The sequence below is a fragment of the Arvicanthis niloticus genome, chromosome 10, assembly GCF_011762505.2.
Source record: "Arvicanthis niloticus isolate mArvNil1 chromosome 10, mArvNil1.pat.X, whole genome shotgun sequence".
NCBI lineage: Eukaryota > Metazoa > Chordata > Mammalia > Rodentia > Muridae > Arvicanthis > Arvicanthis niloticus.
The window spans coordinates 74,248,126-74,268,801 of record NC_047667.1 but is presented as its reverse complement, the minus strand read 5'-3'; positions in this window follow the sequence as shown (position 1 = coordinate 74,268,801).

The window sequence follows — 20,676 nt, the reverse complement described above, 5'->3', positions numbered from 1 at the left end:
TACAAAAATTGTGATCTAACCAGACACGATGGCACATTCCTTTATTCCCAACACTAAGGGGGCAGAAGCAAGCAGATATCTTTGTGTTCAAGGCCAACTTGCTCTACATCTCAAATTACAGGACAGCCAGGGCTACATATAGAAACCCTGTCTCAAAACAAAACAAAAGAAAATTGTGACCCAAACTATTTCTGATCCTTATAGTGTTTTATTGTATCTTATCAAACATTGGTTTTATTGTATCTTATTGGCAATGTATCTTCTATTGCTATCATAAGGTGAGGTAATTATTTAAAATATTTTTAGGCAAGGGCTGACAAGATGGTTCAGTAGTTTAGAACACAAACTGCTTACAGAGGTCCAGGGTTCAGTTCCCAGCACCTCTGTCAGTTTACAGCCACCTGTTGCTCCAGCCCCTCGGAGAGCCAATGCCCATGGCTTCTGAAGGCACCTGCACTCATATACACACAAACTGGTGTGTATATAATTGAAAATAAAATAATAAGCCTTTAAAAGGAAAAAAATTTAAAGTCTGGCCATGAAGCAGGAAAGTTGACAGGGAAGTGAAGTACAGTGTTTTCTGCCTGCACGCAACCCAGATAGTAAATTAGAGAAATTCTCTTGAGTGTAGGTAGAATAATTTGAATGTGACATGTGGAACCTTCAGGTGGCAGAGAAAAAAATACTGCTGTGTAGCAAAGCACTGCAAATTCACTGGCTTAAAATAACCCCTTATTTAGCTCGGATTCTGTGTGTTGGCTCAACGAAGGTGATGGTCAGGCCTGTGTCCAGCTGAGCTGGCTTGCTCACTGGCATCCAGGAAGCTTGTCAGCTAACCAGCTCTCCGGGTTGCTCTAAGGGAGCTCTCCCACCTGCTCCTGCCATGCCCAACCTTCCAGCATCCAAGCTGGGCTGGATCCCCCTGAGGTTCAGAGTCAGTTCTTGGCTTAGGTTCTGACTTGCAGGTGGATTCTGCCACATTCACTAACCACAGGAAGTCACAAGGCCAGGCCAGATTCACAGGACTTGGAGCCCAGCCCTACTCCTAGTATGGTAAAAGTTTCTGAGTGACATGGGGTGTGTACCAGGAGGAAGAAGGGGAAAGAATGCAAAAGACTGGAGCCACCTTTGCTTTCTACCATGGGGCATGATGAGAAAAAAATGTTGAAGAGAAAAGTGTGGGGGTGGGATTTGAAAAAATGCACATTTTCAATTCCTGGTAATCAAGAACCTTCTCGTGATCCTTTGATGTCCAGGGCCATAGATTGATTCCTTCAACGGTGAGATGCAGAATTTGTATTTAGACATCAAAATCCCTAAGTAAATAAAAAGGATTTGGGAACCAGGTCTATAGTAGTCCTGCTCCACACCGCTGGCACAGAAAACAAACAAACAAACAACAACAAAAACAAAAAATAAAGTAAGTCTGGCTATTCTAAAAACGAAACAACTGGCCAGGTCCTTCAGGCTGAGCAACCTGTTACCTCCGTGGATAAATGACCTGGAACTCACATTCCCCTTGAATCTGGCTAATCATCTTTACATGTGGCATGTATGTGTAAGCATGTGGGGGTGCATACACATGTGAATACAACATGAGTGTGGTACCCAGAGGTGATCCTTGGATGTGTCAGGATGTCATCCACTTTGTTTCTTGAGGCGGGGTCTCTCACTGACCTGGCACTGGCTGATTCAGCTAGGCTGGCTTAGTGAGCCAGCAAGCCCCAGAGAGCCCCTCTATAGGCCACACTCCCCTTCTCACGTGTCCTACAGATAGAACTCAGGTTATCATGCTTGGGTGCAAGTGCTTTGCCAACTGAGCTAGCTCCCCAGTTCTAAACCAGCTCTGTGTCATGTGCTAGGCAAAAGGGAAGAACCTGAGCAGAGCTCTGTCTCCAGTGGAGACTGTGGTGTGGAAAGTTTTGCTCTTTGGTAGCCTGATGGCATGTGATTTCCCACCCCATTTTCCGTTGACTGTGAGGAGCTGTGGGGAGCACTGAACATGAGTCGTATAACTTGCTCTGCGACTGGGGAGAAAGCACTGCTTTGTACAGGATGCTTTTAGTGTTTGGTCCCCGAGTGGCCAGAGAAAGGAGATGCAGAGAGCTGGGCCTAGGGAGGAGAAAACGCTTGCTTCAGGTGCCAAAGGAGGCGCTGGGAAGGTGTTATCTGTCGACTTCCTGGGACCTAAGGCAGTGCTGATGAACAGGCTACTTCCCACCACTAGAGCCCTTCCAGAAAAGAGGGGGGACTTGAAAATGGGCAGAGGGAGTGGCCAGAAGCAGGCCCAGCAAGAGTCTAGCTGGCGTCTGCGAAGGTGAGCCCAGAAATCACTGGAATCCTTGGCATCAGAAATATGGCAGCCCTGCCAAGAAACTGCCTTTCTACATCCCTCAGGTAACGGCGTCACCTACCTCTGTATCTATTGGCACCTGTCATCATGGCTTCTCATGGCTTTTCTGGACGTGACTGTCTCTCTCTGCTTCCTTACCTAACAGTTATCTGGGGTCCTTCTAGGCCAACAGTATACTTTCAAGTCCCTTTAGTAAAATTAATATACAGAAATACCTTCCAAATTAAAAACATGGGAAAAAAAAAAAACCTTTAACAAAATTATCAATAACATGAAAGAATGTAAAATTACCAGTCTTGTAACTTGTAACCTCATTCTGGCCAAAGAACTGGCAACATGACCCCCTTTGTCTTCAGCGGAACAGGCCAGCAGCTCCAATCAGGCCTCACTGAAGGCTCACCTCCTGCAGCTGCTTGTCAGCTGCTGTGTCAGTGGAGAAGGCAGGCCAGTAGGTGTGAGGAGAACCTGGGATGAGGTGCTGCCACACTCCACCCAAGTTCTCAGCACTTTCTCTCTGTGTCCCCTCCTAGACTCAGAAGCCATCTCATATATCATACTGTCTTCCTGAGTCAGACCACAGACCTGGGTTGAGCTCTGCCATCCACCACAGACACCTATCTACTCCTGAAACTGGGACAGAGGGATACATCTTTCCACAGTTGACAGAGCTGTGACATCTGACCAATGCTGACATGCCCCCTGCTGATGACACACACATTGTTAACTTTACATCATCTTGTACTGAGAGCCAACAGTTAAGATGGACCCTGATTGGTCTTTTAAAGGTTCGTTTATTTATTTTATGTATGTGAGTACACTGTTGTTCTCTCCATGCACATCCAAAGAGTGCATCGGATCCCATTACAGATGGTTGTGAGCCACCGTGCGGTTGCTGGGACTTGAACTCAGAACTTCTGGAAGAGCAGTCAGTGCTCGTAACTGCTGAGCAATTCTAACCAATGCATAGTATCTAAGCATGCTCCAACTTGCAGTCTAGGACTTAGTGTATTTTCATGTGCTTGCCCCACCATCTTTGTCCCCAAATTGGATAGTTTTTATGCCCATTTTAAATTGTGCTGACTTGTTTCTTACTGGCTTTGTCTGTGCACATGAATCTTGCCAACAGAACTATCTCTCCAGACCTCCTTAATGACTTATGAAAGCCCTTTATGTTGCAGGAGATATTTAAAATGGCGGCATTCAATCTGGCTTTTCTCAATCAGCCACCATGTTCCCGACTAGCCTAGGCCTGCATCAAGGAGTGGAGGTGACATCACTGCTGCTCAGCTCAGGCAGTGTGCTCAGGCGGCCAGAGACGCTGGCCCTGCCACCCACAAGATGCCTCTGTCAATCTTCCACACTGTCTCCACAAGGCTGGGCAGTGCCCAGACCATCCCACCATCCACGCGGGCCCAGTAAGAAAATGAGACTCTAATGCTTAAATATTAACCAAAGGCTTTATATGTTTGGTAATGCTCAATAACAATATGTCCATACAATTAGAGGCATTTCCCAATTACCTAACCTAAATATAAGTTGTTACCCAGGACAGCTCTCCAAACCTGTGTGGCTCTTCATTCTCCTACATCTCTGCTCTCCCTAGCTCGCCTTGCTCTCCTCTTCCTTTTTCTTTTCCTCTCCTTACTCCTCCCACCTTAGCTCCTCCTACATATCACCTTTCCTGTTAAAATAAAAATTTAAAAAAAACCCTTTCTCTCAAAATACAATTAGAGCACAACTATACCAATTTGTATCAGTAAGGTACAAGATAGACATAATACCCAGTCTATCAATTTTGTCAACTAAACAGAACCTCTCCTAACTAAAAGAGGTCTGAACCTGGCTTTTTTCCTGGACTTAGAATGAATGTCAGCTGAAAACTATCCTCTCAAATCTGTTCTCTCAACATAAATCGCCTGGGTTGGCTATGAGACTGTAAATCTTCAACCCCGTCAGAAATCCAGAATGACTGAACTAACTGAAATTATGGGAAGCACAAAGCATAGCTTCTAAAACTTAGCCAATTTATAGAGATAGCTGAACACCTGGACAGTCCCTATACTTCAAAACATTGGAGCATCCGATCTTCAGCCTTCTGGCCCAGGATCATCTGACACACCTAGTAGTGCAGAATTATTAAGGGCTGATTACTCTGTCTTGGCAGATATAATCAGTCGACTATTCTGCAAGTGTGTCCTTTTCTAGACAGTAATTTGTCTATAGATGAAAAGAGGCAATTCTTGCCTAGTGGCTGTCTCCCCACAGCTGGAGTAACTAACTCCAAAGATGCTCAATTTCTTCTTAGAATCCAAGACAGGAAGCTGTCAGGAGCAGAGAGGTCTCTAATCAAAATGAACATTAATACAGAAAAGTTTGTAACATCAATTCTGTGGACTTCTGACATTTTTGAAAACCAACTATCTATGTAAGGCAATCTGGACTGTTGTCTATTAACTCTTCTCAGCTATTTCTAATTAAAATATAGAAAACACCCTAACAATAAACTCAGAGCCATGAATTTGCTTTAACACACAGGCTAACCATCACAGATCAGTTAAAAAAAATTTTAAAAAGGACTGAATCTAAGCCTTGTACCCACCAATTTTGACTTAATAGGAGAAAATATACCAATGAAACCCTTGAATTTGAGATCAAAATAAATTTTGTACCATTTAAGAATATAACTTTAACTTAATAATAATTATATAGATTTCTACCAAATAGGTTACGGCTATGTAATCAATTCTAACTATTCCTCCTGTTCCAATAAAACCATTACTTTTCCCTAGAAGGACAGCCTAATATTAACCACCTCAGCCTCCAAGCCCAGGGAATAAGGGTGCCGACTCTTCATTAACTTCTTCAAGCTGAATTTGGGCATTGAGATATTAGAAGAGGGGTCACAGGGAGGGTAAATTGATAAGCCTCTGATGTCTGTGTCTTCGCTGCATCCAGCTGAAATTCCAGGACATCAGAAGTTTGAGCAGGTCTGCTCAGCTTGCTTGATAAGTAGATACACCAAGGCTGTGTATTCTGCAATATACAATTCTCAAAACAAATTTTAGTATCAAGATAATTTTTTGTTTGAATTCTGGAATCTAGTCTTCTGGCAGCCTGCCTCTGTCATGTTTAATCCATATAATTCTGGGAGGTAGAAATATCTTAATTGGCTCTTCTGAAAACACACAGACAAAACCTTTTTCCCAAAACAGAATATCCTTGGGCCAGTAACCAGAAAAACTTTTATCTTGACCTCTTTCCCAGAGGAAAAATATAACCACAAAACTGAAAATCACACCCATCTTGAAAATAAACTCAATTTAATAACTAAAATACTGTGTGTGCATGTTCTTAGGCCTTTCCTATTTTGCCAAGCAGGAAATGAACCCAGAATTCCCATGGGGCCCACGTTGGACAGAACCCGAGTCTCCTGTGAGGCAATATAACTTTATATCATCTGAATACATTTGATTTACACTATCTTACTGTTCAGCCCTCCTTAGAACAGTTTTTTATTTATACCATCTATCTGTTTGGCTCTGTACTCCAGAGCAGCTTCCACTTGTGCACTGTGCTCTTAACTCTAGAGCCAGTGACAACTTTCCCTAAGTTCCAAACCATGGGTGATAATCCCCACATGATTCAGACAAATCTGTTTATAAATCTTTCCTAAAAGCAAATAATCCCTATATTTTAACTTTATACTTAAATCAGTAACTGCTCCACAATGGAGGCTTATCCACTTGGCTCTCTTGGCTCAGAGCAGCCTTTATTTATACACTGTACTCTCTACCTGGTTTCAGTGACAATTATTCTTATCTAATTCCCGAACCACGGGTGAAATTTCCCACATGAATTGGACAAATCTGTTTATAAATTCTTTCTTAAAAGCAAATAATCCCCATTTATAAGTTCACGGTTAAGTCAGTAACTGCTCTGAAGCTTTGGAGGCTTACTTATTTGGCTCTGACTGCAGTAGCCCTTAGTTTCTCTCAGCAGAGGACCTGCCTGCCAGCCGTTTCTTTGTTTAATTCTTCCGCTCTAGAGTCACATGACTCCTATCAGAGTCAATCACTCACTCATTTTCTTTTTTTAAGAAAATAAAAATACAACTTTTACTCTCAGGTGAATAGACTTCAATTTCTAGTGAATTTGTTTCTGAAGTTGGTGCGCCACTTGTTGCGTGAGATATTTAAAACGGCGGCATTCAACCTGGCTTTTCTTTTTTTAAAAAAACAAAATATTAATCAAAGGCTTTATATGTTTGGTAATGCTCAATAACAATATGCCCATACAATTAGAGATGTTTCCCAATTAGCTAACCTTAAGTTGTTACCCAGGACCGCTCTCATATCTGCATGGCTCTTCATTCCTCCTACATCTCTGCTCTTCTTAGCTCACCTGGCTCCTCCCCTCCCTTTTTCTCTTCCTCTCCTTACTCCTCCCACCTTAGCTTCTTTTACACTTTATATTTACTGAATACAAAAATACACAGGTTTGTAAAAACTTGTCTATTTTTTATTAAAAAAATAATTTATATATTTTGATCATATTTTCCTTCCCCCAATTTCTCTCAGATCCTACCCAGCCAAAATCAAAACAAATAAGCAAAAGGCAATAAGACCAAAAACAACAATGCCCAAACAAAGCAAAATGACACAGAAGCCCACAGAAATATCACTGAGCTTGACTTGTGTTGGGTAACTGTCCCTGGGCATGAACCTGTGCTGGAGTGTGTTTGATATACCCAGTGAGACTCCATCAGAAAAAAAAAAAAAAAAAACCCTGACTTTCCCTTTGCCAGTGGGTATCGAATTCAAACAGCTTGGTTAGGGGTGGGACCCCATATCTATCCTCCTCCCCAGTGCTGGGATCCTGGTGTGGCTTCAACCTGTGCAGGCTGTGTGCATGCATCCTCAGCCATGATGATTTCATGTGTGCCCCAGTCTTGTTGTGTCTAGAAGATGCTGTTTCCTTGGAGTTGTACATCAACTTTGTCCCTTACAATCTTCCTAGCTCTACACAGTTCTCTGAGCCCTGAGGGGAGGAATTTGAGGAAAATATCACATTTAGGACAAAGCACTTCAAAGCCTCTCACTCCTCGTACACTGTCTGTTTTGGGTCTCTACATTAATTCCCAGTTCCTGTAAAAGCCTTCTCTGGTGTGAGTTCAGTGATCTGTGTGTATAGCAGTATGTCATCAGGGGTCCTTTCGTAGCTAATAGTATTAAATATTATAATATTTAATATAAAATATATAACATGAATTATATTAATATAAAAATAGCAAATAATAGTAAATGGTTTTCTTCTACATGGCTGACCTATCCGGTCTCATGTCTCAGCCACTTTAGCAGTGTTAGGTATGGGTCCCGTCGTATGAAATCAGTCTGTAAAAGTGGTTGGTGACTTCCATAAAATTTTGCCACTATTGCACCAGTATTATCTTGCAGGTGGATCCGTGTTGTAGATTACAGGGCTAGTAGCTGATTGATATTGATGACTGGCTTTCTTCTCTGGTAACCTGCAGAGTATCTTTCAGGAGCATCAGTGCTGGTTGGTAGGGGTGAAGCTTCTAGTTAGACAACATCTCAACTTCTCTGTGTTCAATGAGACAGGTAAATGTTGTCTTCAGGAATAGGGCCTCACCATCAGGTTTTAGAAAACAACCAATAAGCCTTGGGAACGGCCTGCGAGGTTTGGGGGTTGTCTATGGACCCCTTCGGCCAAAGACTCAACAAGCTGTAACTCACTCATGGCCCTGGAGGTTTCATGCTATGGCATGAAATGTTCGGTTGCAGAATTGTCTCTCCTATTACTTGGTGAATCCATTTAGGTTCTTTTCATGCACGTTCCATCCTCCTCTCCCATTCCCCTCCATATTTAATCTTTCTATCTTAGTTTCCTCTTCATAATAATATATTCCATTTCCCCTTGGGAGATCCTCACTTTCTCTGCAGGTCTCTTAGTAGGTACCTAATCTGCAATTATTGGATGTATCACACATATTAATTAATAGTTTAAAAGCTAACATCCACATGTAAGAGAAAACATACAGTTGTCTCTTGGGGTCTGGGTTACCACAGATAACCCATCCTTTTACCTCTGAATTTTATTTATCTTAACAGCTAAATAATATCTCATCTTGTAAATAGACCACGTTTTCATAATCCGTTCATCTGGTCTGTTGTTAATGAACACCTAGACTGTTTCCAATTTCTAGCTACTATGAATACAGCAGCAATGAGTATGGATGAGCGAGCGTGTGTCTCTTACTAGGATGTGGAGTCCTGTAGAGTCCTTTGGGCATGTGCCTAAGAGTGGTAGAACTGGATGAGGTACATCTGTCACCAGCTCCCTACAGTCCCATCACTCTGCCTTCTACGATGGGTGAATAAATTTGCAGTTCCAGAAACAATGAGTAAATGTTCCTCTTTTCCAACGTTCTCAACAACATAATCTGTCCTTTGTTTTATTGATCTTAGATGTTCTTGATTGGGGTAAAATGAAATCTCAAAGTAATTTTATTTTGCATTTCCCTGATGTCTAAGGATGTTAAACATTTCTTTTAAGTGCTTCTCAGACATTTGTATTTCATCATTTGAGACCTCTGTTTAGCTCTGTACTCTGGTTTTTAACTGGATTATTTGTTTTCTAGATATTCAGTTTGTTGTTGTTGTTATTGTTGTTGTTGTTGTTGTTGTTGTTGTTGTTGTTGTTGTTGTTGTTGTTCTTCTTCTTCTTCTTCTTCTTCTTCTTCTTCTTCTTCTTCTTCTTCTTCTCCTCCTCCTCCTCCTCCTCCTCCTCCTCCTCCTCCTCCTCCTCCTCCTTCTTCTTCTCCCTCTCCTCTTCTTCCTCTTCCTCCTTCTTCTTCATATACATTTTGGGTACTAATCCTCTATTAGATGTGTCATCGGTGTAGATTTTTTTTCCCATTCTGTAGCCTGCTGTTTTGTCCAAATGATGGTGTCCTTTGCTGTTCAGAAGCCTTTAAAACTTCTTGAAATCTCAGGAATTAGTTGTTGGTCTTACTTTCTATGCTATCAGTGTTCTTGTCAGAAAATCCTTTCCTGTGCCAGTGAGTTCAAGCCTATCCCCCACTTTCTCTTTGATCATATGCAGGGTATTTGGTCTTTTGTTGAGATCCATGATCCATTTGGAGTTGAGTTTCGTACAAGATGATAGATATGGATTTATTTTTGTTCTTCTACATTCAGCCAAGTGTGACCAGCACCATTTGTTGAAGATGCTGTCTTTTTCTCAGTTTGTGTTTATGGCTTCTTTGTCAAAGATAAGGTGTTCGTACGGGTGCGGATTTATGTCTGAGTCTTTAATTTGATTAAATTGATCAAAGTGTCCATTATGCCAATAACATTCTGCTTTTATCTGTATAGCTCTTGAAATCTGGAATGGTGATGCTTCCAGAAGTTTTATTATTATTATTATTATTATTATTATTATTATTATTATTATTATTCAAGATTGTTTCAGCTATACTTAGTTTTTGTGTGTGTGTTTAAAAATGAAGCTAAAGACTGTCCTTTCAGTTTCTGTGAAGAATTCTGTGGAATTTTGGTGAGAATTTTATTGAATCTATAGATCGCTTTTGATAGAACAGCTAGTTTCACACTATTGATCATCCTGATCCATGTGCATGGGAGACATTTCTATCTTCTGATTTCTTCTTCAATTCTTGAATGTTTTAAATGGCTTAAAGATTTTATTATGCAAGTCTTCTAGAGTTATCCTAAATTTTATTTTATTTTTTACTTTTTAAAAGGCTATTGTGAAAGATTGTGTTCTCCTGTTTATAATTAGTATACAGGAAGGCTACTAGTTTTTGTGTTTTAATTTTCTATATTGCTACTTTGCTCAAAATGTTTATCAACTGTAGAAGTTTCCTGGTTGAGTCTTTAGGGTCTTTATCCACCACGTTCCCTTACCACCATCATAATGTGCCTTGCTTCAGGCTCAAATCAAGGAAGCCAACCAACTGCAGTCTAAAACCTCTGAAACTATTAGTCAAAAGCATTCTTAGTGAGCTTGCTTATTCCAGGAATTTTGTCACAGTAACAGAAGCTGACAACCTCAGTGACTGGCTAATATCCCCCAGCATGTGGCCTCACACTGAGTTTTTACACACTGACCACAAGTCTGCTCAAAGCCACAGTTGCTGGAAGCAAAGAATCGAGAACTGGGATGGCCAGGTAAGCTGATGAAAAAACAAACAAACAACCACAAATCTAAGGAGGTCTGATGCAGGTGAGGCCAAGACTGTAAAGAAGCTGACACAGGGCAGACTGAAACAAGATTATTGGGGGAGTCTTTAAGAAAACCAAACCATGAGCTGACAAAACTGAGGGAGCCCTCTCCCAACCCCCACCCCACCGCCCTGCTCCTATCTGAGTTCCCTTGTGCATCCCAGAAGGAGCAAGAGTTTGGTCATTCTAGAGTAGTGTTCACGAAACCAGTTTTATACCAGAGGATCTCTGAAAGGCCCAAGAAGGAAAACAAGAATCTGAGATGCTTTAGTGGGGACGTGAAATGCGCTAGGCAGTTTTATGTCACCTTGACACTAAAGCCATTTGAGAGGAGGAAACCTCAATTAAGAAAGTGCCTCCCCCCCCAAAAAAAAATTGAGTTGTAGGCAAGCCTGCCTGTAAGGCATTTTCTTAATTAGGGGTTCATAGGGGAGGCCCCAGCTCTTTGTGGGCAGTGCCATACTGGGGCTGATGGTCCTGGGTGCCATAAGAAAGCAAACTAAGGAAGCCATGAGGAGCATGACAGTAAGCCACACCCCTCCATGGCCTCTACATCTGCTCCTGCCACCAGGTTCCTGTCCTGACTTCCTTCAACCATCAGTGATGTAGAAGTGTAAGCCAAAAACAGCCCCCTTGCCCAAGTTGCTTTGGTCATGATACTTCATCACAGCAACAGAAACTCCAACTAAAACAGGAAATGAGAGAAACTCAACAACCACAGCAAAAACAAGGGAGAAAACAAAAACAACCAGAACAAAACAATCTTGGACTACAGAGGACTCTCAATGACTGTTCCCAGAATTCATTTCTGTATGATACTGAGTTCCCGCTTTCCAGCACCCAGGTCCCTGTGGGTGCATGCGCAGTGTCTATTTGCAGTAGCTGAGGGGTACTGACCCATGATGCATGTTGCTTGCTATATGCTTCAGGGTCTTGTGGATTATGTAAGAGTTACCACGTGTGATGATCAGGCATAGGAGAACTCTTTAAAGCCAAGAAAACAAATACAAGCCTAGCGGTTGCCTGAGTGACTCATTGTATCCAAGCATACACAGCTGGAGAGGACAGTGGCACATATCTGTGGCATGGAGGACAGATGGAAGCCACCATTCTCTAAGAACTACAGTCAGCATGGATCTCTGTCACTCAGAGGCTCTTCTCATGCTCAGACAGGCGAAGTAGCTGCAGAGTGAATGGTCACTTGCAAAGCAGAGGAGGAACTGTCCCTTTTCTCTTCAGATGTGCCTTCCTCAAACCTGCTTATATCAAACATTTTAATTTTTATTTGTTTATTTATTTACTGTTTGTTTGTTTTGACAAGGTCTCACTATGTAGCCTTGGCAGGCCTGGTACTCTGCTATGTAGACCAGGCTGGCCCCAAACGCACTAAGATCTGCCTGTTTCTGCTTCCTGAGTGCTAGGATTAAAGACATATACCCCCACATCTGGCATTTAATTTCATTTTGATGAAAACTTACTTATCATGGCAATAATACCCATGAGGTCTCAAAATGACTCACTTTTTAAAAATCACTTTTACTGAGTCAGCATCATTTGCATATAATAAACTTTGCCTTTTTAATGCCTACACTTCTGTGTATTTTGAGTAATACATGGAGTCTACCGTCACCAAAGCAAGACAGGACATTCCATCAGGGCAGAATACTCCTTCCTGCCCCTTGGTAGTCAGTTGCCTCCTCCGTGTCCACATCTGGCAGTTGTGATCTGTTCTCTGTTCCTGTGGCTTCCTTTGCATGTTATAAAGATAAAGTGTGGCCACCTGGGTCTGACGCCTCTCACTTGATGCCGTCTGTGGTTTTGCACGGATCTGTTACGTGTTCCGTTTTGTTACCTAGTAGTGTTATTTGGAGTCTGGAGGTTTGGTCAGTGGATGGGGAAGGCAGGGATGCTCCTGTGGGTCACAGGGTGTCCAGCTCTTGCTGTGTCCTGACACAATGAAAGGAACCAGGTTGTTCCATTAGGCCGGCTTCATAAAGGCACTAATCCATTCATAATCCAATCATCTCGTGATGCAGTCATTTCCCCAATTTCTGATACTGTCACCCACCTGGGGGTGAGGTTCCAGCTGGAAATTTGGGGGAATGCCAACATGCAGCAAGGTTTACAAGAGTCATGAAGGAGGAGAGGTCTGATTGCTCCACATCTTAGCTAGCTAATTGAAAATTTTTATAAAGGACTGAGAACCGTTATCACGGTGGCTAATAATGGGTGGAGTTGGTTTTGCTTTGTTTCCTAGAAGTTCGCAAGCCTAGAAATGGGCTTCAGGGCAATCTAGAGAAATCAGTAAAAAGATAAAGTATTCTTTTGGGCAATTCAGTGAATTGTGTTATTAGTCTTCCGACCAATATCCTCGTCACCCTAGCAGTAGACGGGAGAGCAACTGGTCGCATGTATTTTTAAACGTTTAAATGAGCCTGCTTTCTCATTAACAGGAAGTGTTCCACTTCCTTAATGCTGCTTTGAAAAAATAAATGAAGATTCCCGTGCTCTGGGGAAAAACAAAGCCATAATTAGAACAATGGCAGCTCTGGGCTGGTCTCACCTCTCTTCTAGGAAATGACTTGTTTTTGTTTTAAGTTATCTGTCTCTATGATGGATTATCTGCTTTTAAAATGACATATGGCTAGTTCAACACAATGAGTTACCCCAAATCTCCCTCCAGCTCCCTCAAAGCCCAAACAAGCTGATTTTGTGTTTCAGTCCATATAGGCATATTACAAAGTTATTTTAAATAATTAACATTGGCTCGAATGTAACATAATTAGAAAATTATCTTGGTAACAAAAATAATTCTATAAACCCGTCTGAAGACTGTGAGGCATGGCCTATTTGGAGTATCATTCCACAGTTCTTCTTCATTAGCCTGGGAAATTGAAAATGAAACAAAAACATATTCAGCAACAGTGTGACAGTGAAAGATTCAGAGGAGGCCAGCTGCCCTGGGCAGGGCTCCTCTACTCTCCCTGACCTGCTGCCCAGCAGCAGTTCACAGGCTAAATGCTGCAAAAATCAGCACTTTACAAACGAAGCCTAGGGCTTTCTGTGAGGGTTTCAGCAAACTATCCAGAGCAGAACTGTGGGATGTATGAATTGCTGGGCTGAGCAAGGTCTCGGGCTCAGTCTCCCCAGTGTGGCTTCCAGATAGTCTCTTGATATGTTCAGAGGTTGAAGGGTTACACAGGAAGTAAGGACAGTTAGGAGCTGCTGCTGGTTCCTACAAGTTTAAGGCAGAAGAGGAAAGCTGCACAAAAGGCTAACCTATTCACAGTAGCCATGAGATTCCAGCAGAATGACCCATTTCCTCAGTGGCTGACACTGAAAACAACAAACTGAAAACAACAGGGGCTGGGCAGATGATCAACAGACAAAGCACCTATCACGCAAGCCTGACAACCTGAGTTCATGTCCCAAAAACCTATGTAAAAGCTAGCCAGATACAGCTGCACATGCCTGCAATCCCAGCACCCTGGGGCACAGAATGGGATAGAGAGACAGGACAATCATCCAGAGGTTCAAGGTCCAGCCAGCCTGGAGTACACACCTTCAAAAACCAGCTTAAAGGACAAGTGCTTGAGAGTGTTCTCTGATCTCTACACATGTGTGTGTCATGCATGCTCCCTGACACGAACACACACAAATCGTAAACACATATACACACAAAATAAATATTTTATAAAGAGGAATACCAGAATAGTGGACAGGATGGAACTGACATTATCTTAAGTAACCACTGTGTGCTGAGCTGCACAGGAGAGTCTGTTCCGTGGCTCCTCAAATGTAATCTCAGAGGATTACCAAGGAGCCTTGTCTCCCAGTTACTTGTAGCTGGGGAAACCAAGAGCCAGCCAGGCAAAGTGAGCACAGTTCCAGTCGAGGTGTCAGACTCCAAGTCCTTCCAAATCCACTTAACTCCAAAGTTTATTCTCTTCCCATCACTCTACAGTTGCCTCCCCAAAGAATAGAAATCAACCCCTAAAAAGCACCTCCCTCCCTACAGTTCCCAGGAAAACTCGAGATGCCCAATACATTTTCAGATTTAAAAGAAACGCTACATTTTTAGTATTTTTACATTACAAATATTATAGAATACAACAATTTCTCATTCACCTAAAATCTAGACTGAACTGGTCATCACGCTTTGACTTACTAAGCCTGTCCCTAGCCCTCTCTGATGCACCCCCATATTCTCAGTCCTCTCTTCCTTGTGTGGTCATTAACAATTAATTCTTGTCATGGTATTTTCTTGGGTGTGGCAACAAGGAAGCATTCTAAGGGAGGGGTTCACTTGAGCACAGGCAGGAAAACACCCAAGTATGTTCTTCCTTAAGGGTCACTAAACTGTAATGGAACTGTAAACACTGGGCTGGCCAGGTACATTTCCACATGTTGTGTGTATTTAGTTCAGAACTTTCCAGGGAGCTGGAGAGACTGCTCGGTGAGTCATGCGCTTGCTATGCAAGCATGGTGACCTAAGGTCTGACTCTAGCTCCCGTGCAAGCATTGCTGCAGGCTCCTATAATCCCAGCACTCGTAGAGGCAAAGACAGGCAGATCCCAGGGTTCTTACCCAGACAGTTGTGGCCAATAGAGCAAACTTGAGGTTCACTGAAGAGATTCTGTCTTGAAAACTAAGGTAGGAGGTGATTGTTTTCACGTGCACACATGTGCACATAGCAGAGAGAGAATAGAGCATACAAAGAAAGACAAATTACCAGTGTGTGTTTGATGGAGTCATCACCCATGAAATATTTGTTATGTGGAATAAATTAAGTTTGGAGCCAATCACTAGGTTCCTTCTGAGAGTGCTTGTAAGACCATTTAATATTTGTTTTCATTGGGGGGGATTGGGGCATGGTATAGAGTTGAGTTAATGGGACTCAGCTGCCACCAGTGCTGACTCTGGTTTGTAAACCAGCAGAGGTATCAGCTCTCTGGACTGGGCACGCTCTGTTTTCACCACCTTGAGACCTCTTTCCTCTGACTGCTGGGCTCTTCCATATTGACTTCGGAGGCCAGAAGACAATCTAAAGAAGTCCATTCCTACTGTGTCAGCTCACTGGCCCAATATTTTGAATTTGTCAGGGGATTTGAACACAGTCTCATCTGGCTAACAGCCAGACTGTTCCTTTCCTTTGGCTTCTGTAACAAATGACCAGACTTAGTGGCTTAAAATAATACAAATATATTATTTTCTAGTTCTGGAGCTTAGAAATCTAAAATGTGTCTCCCTAGGGTGAAATCAAGGTGAAGGGATTGCTCTGCCAGCCTGAGGACCCAGCGGGGCCATGTTCCTTCTGCAGGTCTTTCTGAGCTTCTAGAGGCCGCCTGTCTCCCGTTGGCACCTCCTCCGTCTTCACAGCTGATGTCATAGCACTTGATCCTCTGTACTTCTCAAAGTATCCAGTTCAGTCAGGAGCACCTGACCACCCTGAGAGCCTTAGTTTAACCTTCTCTTTAGAATCCTTCCACTAGGTGAACGAGTAGATTAACAGGCTCCGGGAAATAGCGACTGTCCTGCAAGACCCATGTATCTTAGGGGCATAAAATTATTCCAGGCCAGTGTGATGCTTAATGGGTGAGGGCAGTTGCCACCAAGGTGGATGACTTGAGTTCACTCCTGGGACCCACGTGGTAGAAGGAGATAACTGACCTCCACCCCTTATGCACTATGGCATGCATGCATGCATGCATACATACAAAATAAATAGAAGAACAAACCTTGAAAAAAAACTTTGTTGGCCAAACATTATTGGGAGGTAGCAGAACCTTGAAAGGTGGGGTCTAATGGGATGTCTTTGGGACACTGAGGGCCTCCTCTTAAAGGATACTTACTATAGGGCCCCGACTCTTCCCTCTTTATTCCGGTTTCTGGTCATGAGGTCATCAGTCCACTCCATTCTGTGTCCCCTGCTCTTGCCACTTGGCCCACCCAGGAGAAGCCTGAACAATGGGTGTACCAGATTGCGGGATGGAAGTTCCAAAACTATGTCTCCAAAATGACCCTTTCGTCACAAAAGTTATTACGCCAAGTACTTGGGTATAGTAGCCCAGACTCTAGCACAGCTGTGGACATCAAGGGACCATTATGCTTTCCTACCACAGCAGGAAAAACTGTCAAGATGTCTTGTGACCTAGCTCCAAAACACCTGTTTGTGGAGGCGAGCGAAGGCTACCCAGTCAGCACTTGGCAAGAGGCAATGAGTGAGTGTTCTGTTTCTTTCTCTAATTGGCTTCAGGCTGCCTCTGCTGTGTCCATACAGTCACCTGTGTGGCTTTCCAATCGATAGGAGACTTACAGGCAGTTCCTGGAAATCGCCTGCATGGAAAACTTCAAAGCCTCCTCTCACGGGGCCTGTGAACAAACAATCCTGGAGCCTGGACCTAAGTCCCTGAAGGACAGAGAAACATCTGATTGGCCTTTACCAGCCAATGGGGACACACACCTTTGCTTTCTTTCCTTTCCTCATCCCCCTACCCCAGAACTCTTCTCTGTGGGCTCCTCCGAGCCCTCCTCAGATTACCCCCCACCTAGCTGTCTGTCTGTCCAAGACTCCCTTCCTACTGAGATAGAGGAGAGAAGAAAACTTCAGCCTCTAGAAGGCGTAAGAACAACGGAAAGACAGAGTGCAGTGTCCTAGTAGGTCCCTAACCTCCTACGGCTTTCTACCTCATAAAGACCCAAGACTTTGCTGGGGAGAATTTACCTTGATGTCAAAGGTTAGCCAGGAACACCTGCTGAGACCTCTTCATGCCATCTTTTTTTTTTTTTTTTTTTTTTTTTTTTCTGATTCTGGACTAACAAGATCTAATGGGATATGCACTGTCTCCTGGGATGCTCAACTACATGAGACTCCGAAGACGTCAGGCTGGAGGGCAATGCCACGGTTCCCACTTCAACCATCTCAGTGTATTTTCTCAACTGCACTTCTCAAGGACCCCACAACTGCTTCTGCACAAGTCGTTTAATTCCCACACCAGTCATACTTCTGAAAATAAATTGAAAGTCATAAAGAATACCTCACACAGCACCTTCTGTGTGGAATGATGTGTATTAGTCATTAGTTACCAGGATTAATGTGTGCTAGAATGTCAAACACGTGCCAGGAATATTCAGTGATTTTTTTTGGGGGGGGGTGAAATTTTAGCTCCTTAAGCAAAATTTTTATTGTTACTGTTATTTCTCTCTCGCATATTACACCCTGACTAAAGTTTCTGCTCCCTCCCTCCTTCCCTCCCTATCCCTCTCCCCACCTCCCCTCTCCCCCAAACCCATTCCCCCTGTTTCCCTTCAAAAAAGAACAGGCCATCCAGGGATAGCAAGCAAACATGGCATATCAAGGTACAATAAGGCTGTGCACCTCCCCTCATATCAAGGCTGGACAAGGCAATCCAGTAGGAGGAAACAGGCCCCCAAAGCAGGCAAGAGATTCAGAGACAGCCCCACTCCCACTGTTAGGAGTCCCACGAGAACACCAAGCTCCACAATCACAATACATGTTCAGAGGGCCTGGGTGAGATACACACAGGTTGTCAGTTCAGTCTCTGTGAGCTCCTATGAGCCCTGGTTAGTTGACTCTGTGGGTTTTCTTGTGTTACCCTCCACCCTTCTGGCTCCTACAATCCTCTCCCTCTTCTACCGGACTCCCTGGGCTCTGCCTAATGTTTAGCAATGGGTATCTTCCGATCATACAAATCTTTCACCTTTTGTTTTATTTTTTTGTTTCTGTTTTTTGAGACAGGGTTTCTCTGTGTAGCCCTGGCTGTCCTGGAACTCGCTCTGTAGAGCAGGCTGGCCTAGAATTCAAGGATCCTCTTGTCCCCATCTCCATCTTCTTCTGGGATTAAGAGTGAGTCACCACACCCAGCTGAGCCAAACTTCTTTAAAAGGGGTTTTCTTAAAGAAAACTAATCTCTCCGAAGTTTCATCAAGTGAAGTTCTCCTGTGAGCTGCCCAGGCAAGACCTGTGCCTCTGTTTGAAAAACACACTTTTATATCATGCGATGATATCTATCTTTGAAGACAGGTCTTCTTAGGTACCCCAGGAGGCCTGGACTTCACAAACTGGCCTTAAACCTGCAGCAGTCTCTTGTCTTTGCTGTCTAAATGCTAGGGTACCAATTGTGTGTCGCCATGCTTGACAGGCAGTGTCTCCAGAGGCCAGGGTGAGCCCCCAGAAGAGACGGCACCACATTAAGCTATAATTTCTACAGTCTGATGTGCTTCACTGGGAGACAGCCAGAAACAACCAACAGTGAACTCCAATGACAGCATTCCTACTCAGGACTGAAATCTTCACCGGACAGTCTTCTTCATTCCCAATTTACTTCAATATCAAGCTATAAAGGATAAAACCAACTGTGCTGGCTTCAGTGACACCAGCACATGTGAACTTCCTGTGATTCTTTCCATCACCCAGTTAACACTGTAAGTTTTGTCATCACTGATAACCCACTTGCTATCCGTGCTTGCCTAATAATGAGACATCAGGAACTGGCTACATCAGCACCTAGACCTCAACTGTCTCCTGTCTCTCAAACATCTCTACCTAATGTTTGACTATTTTTAGTGTTTGAGTATTTTTCTTCCCACTTTGACAATTTTTGTTCAGCACTGTGGTTGTAAAAACAAAATACAGTTGAGTGGCAGGAGATACGGCTCCGTCGGAGGTTAAAAGCACTGACCGCTCTTCCAGAGGTCCTGAGTTCAATTCCCAGCAACCACATGGTGGCTCACAACCATCTGTAATGGGACCCAATACCCATTTCTGGTATGTCTGAAGACAGAGACAGTGTACTCATATAAAATAAGTAAATCTTTAAAAAAGAGAAAGAAATACAGTGCATAAAATGAGAACTCCACAAAGTGAGCAAAGCACCACGTAAGAAACAAATGTCAACAGTCCAAATCAGTTACTTTTCTCATCACTGTGGCCAAACACCTGACAAAAGGAAACCCTAGAAAGAAGGTGTGCTTTAGCTCATAGTCTGAGGAGATGCAGTCCACCGAGGAGGGGAACAGTGGCAAAGGAGTGTGACACCACCCATCGTATTGCATCTGCAGTCAGGGAGCAGAGAGAGGTGTGGGCTGGCACTCACCTCCCTGTCTTGTTCTTCAGTCTAGGGCCTCAGCCTAGGGGATGGTGCCACCTATATTAGGGTTTTCCCTCTTCCTTAGTTAAGCCTCTTTGGAAACACCCAGAGGTATGCTTCATTAATGCTCAAAATGGTTTTTAATCAAGTCAGCTTGGCTGTTCAATCAACCGTCATGCTCGGCAAAGACTGACATTTGGCTCAGAGCAAGACTGTGTGATGTCGATGGGACTTCATTTCTTTAGGATGAAACAGGAAGGTAGCCCAGCTATGATCCACGTGAAAGGCTGGAAAGGCTATCAAGGTTAGGGGGTAACCTTCTAGCCCACAGCTGTCCTGTAGACCTGGCCACGCTGGGGTGGGGGTGGGGGGCTGCTGTGCTTGTGGTCCCCACTGTTGCCACAGGTTGCAGAAGGTCACTAAGAATGTGAAATGAGGCCTGTGCTGCAGAGAAAATGAATTCTCTATTTTAATTTTAAAAGGTAAAACCCAGATCTGGACCATAATATCTTCATGAGAGAGAGGTGCTTCCATTTGTGTGTGTGTGTGTCTGTGTGTGTCTGTATGTGTCTGTGTATGTGTGTGTCTGTGTGTGTCTCTTTATGTGTGTCTCTGTGTGTGTATGTGTTTGTGTGTGAGTCTGTGTGTGTCTGTGTGTGTGTGTATGTGTGTGTGTGCATGATGGGGGTAAGCTCTGTTATGATTAGGATAAAGACACCTCTAAGCCAATATCTTACAAAACTAGTTTCCAGCCCAAGCAGATGATAGAACTTTTAAGAAACATATTGTCAGTGACCTGTCAGCTGTAACTACAGCAAGGTCTGGGTAAACAGAGGTCTTGTCACAGCTTCTGGAAATCTAACATTTACTTATTAATATATGGCTAAAGATAAGTCCTGGACATGTAAGAACAGAGGACTAGGCCTGAAGAGATGTCCCATTGGTTAAGAGT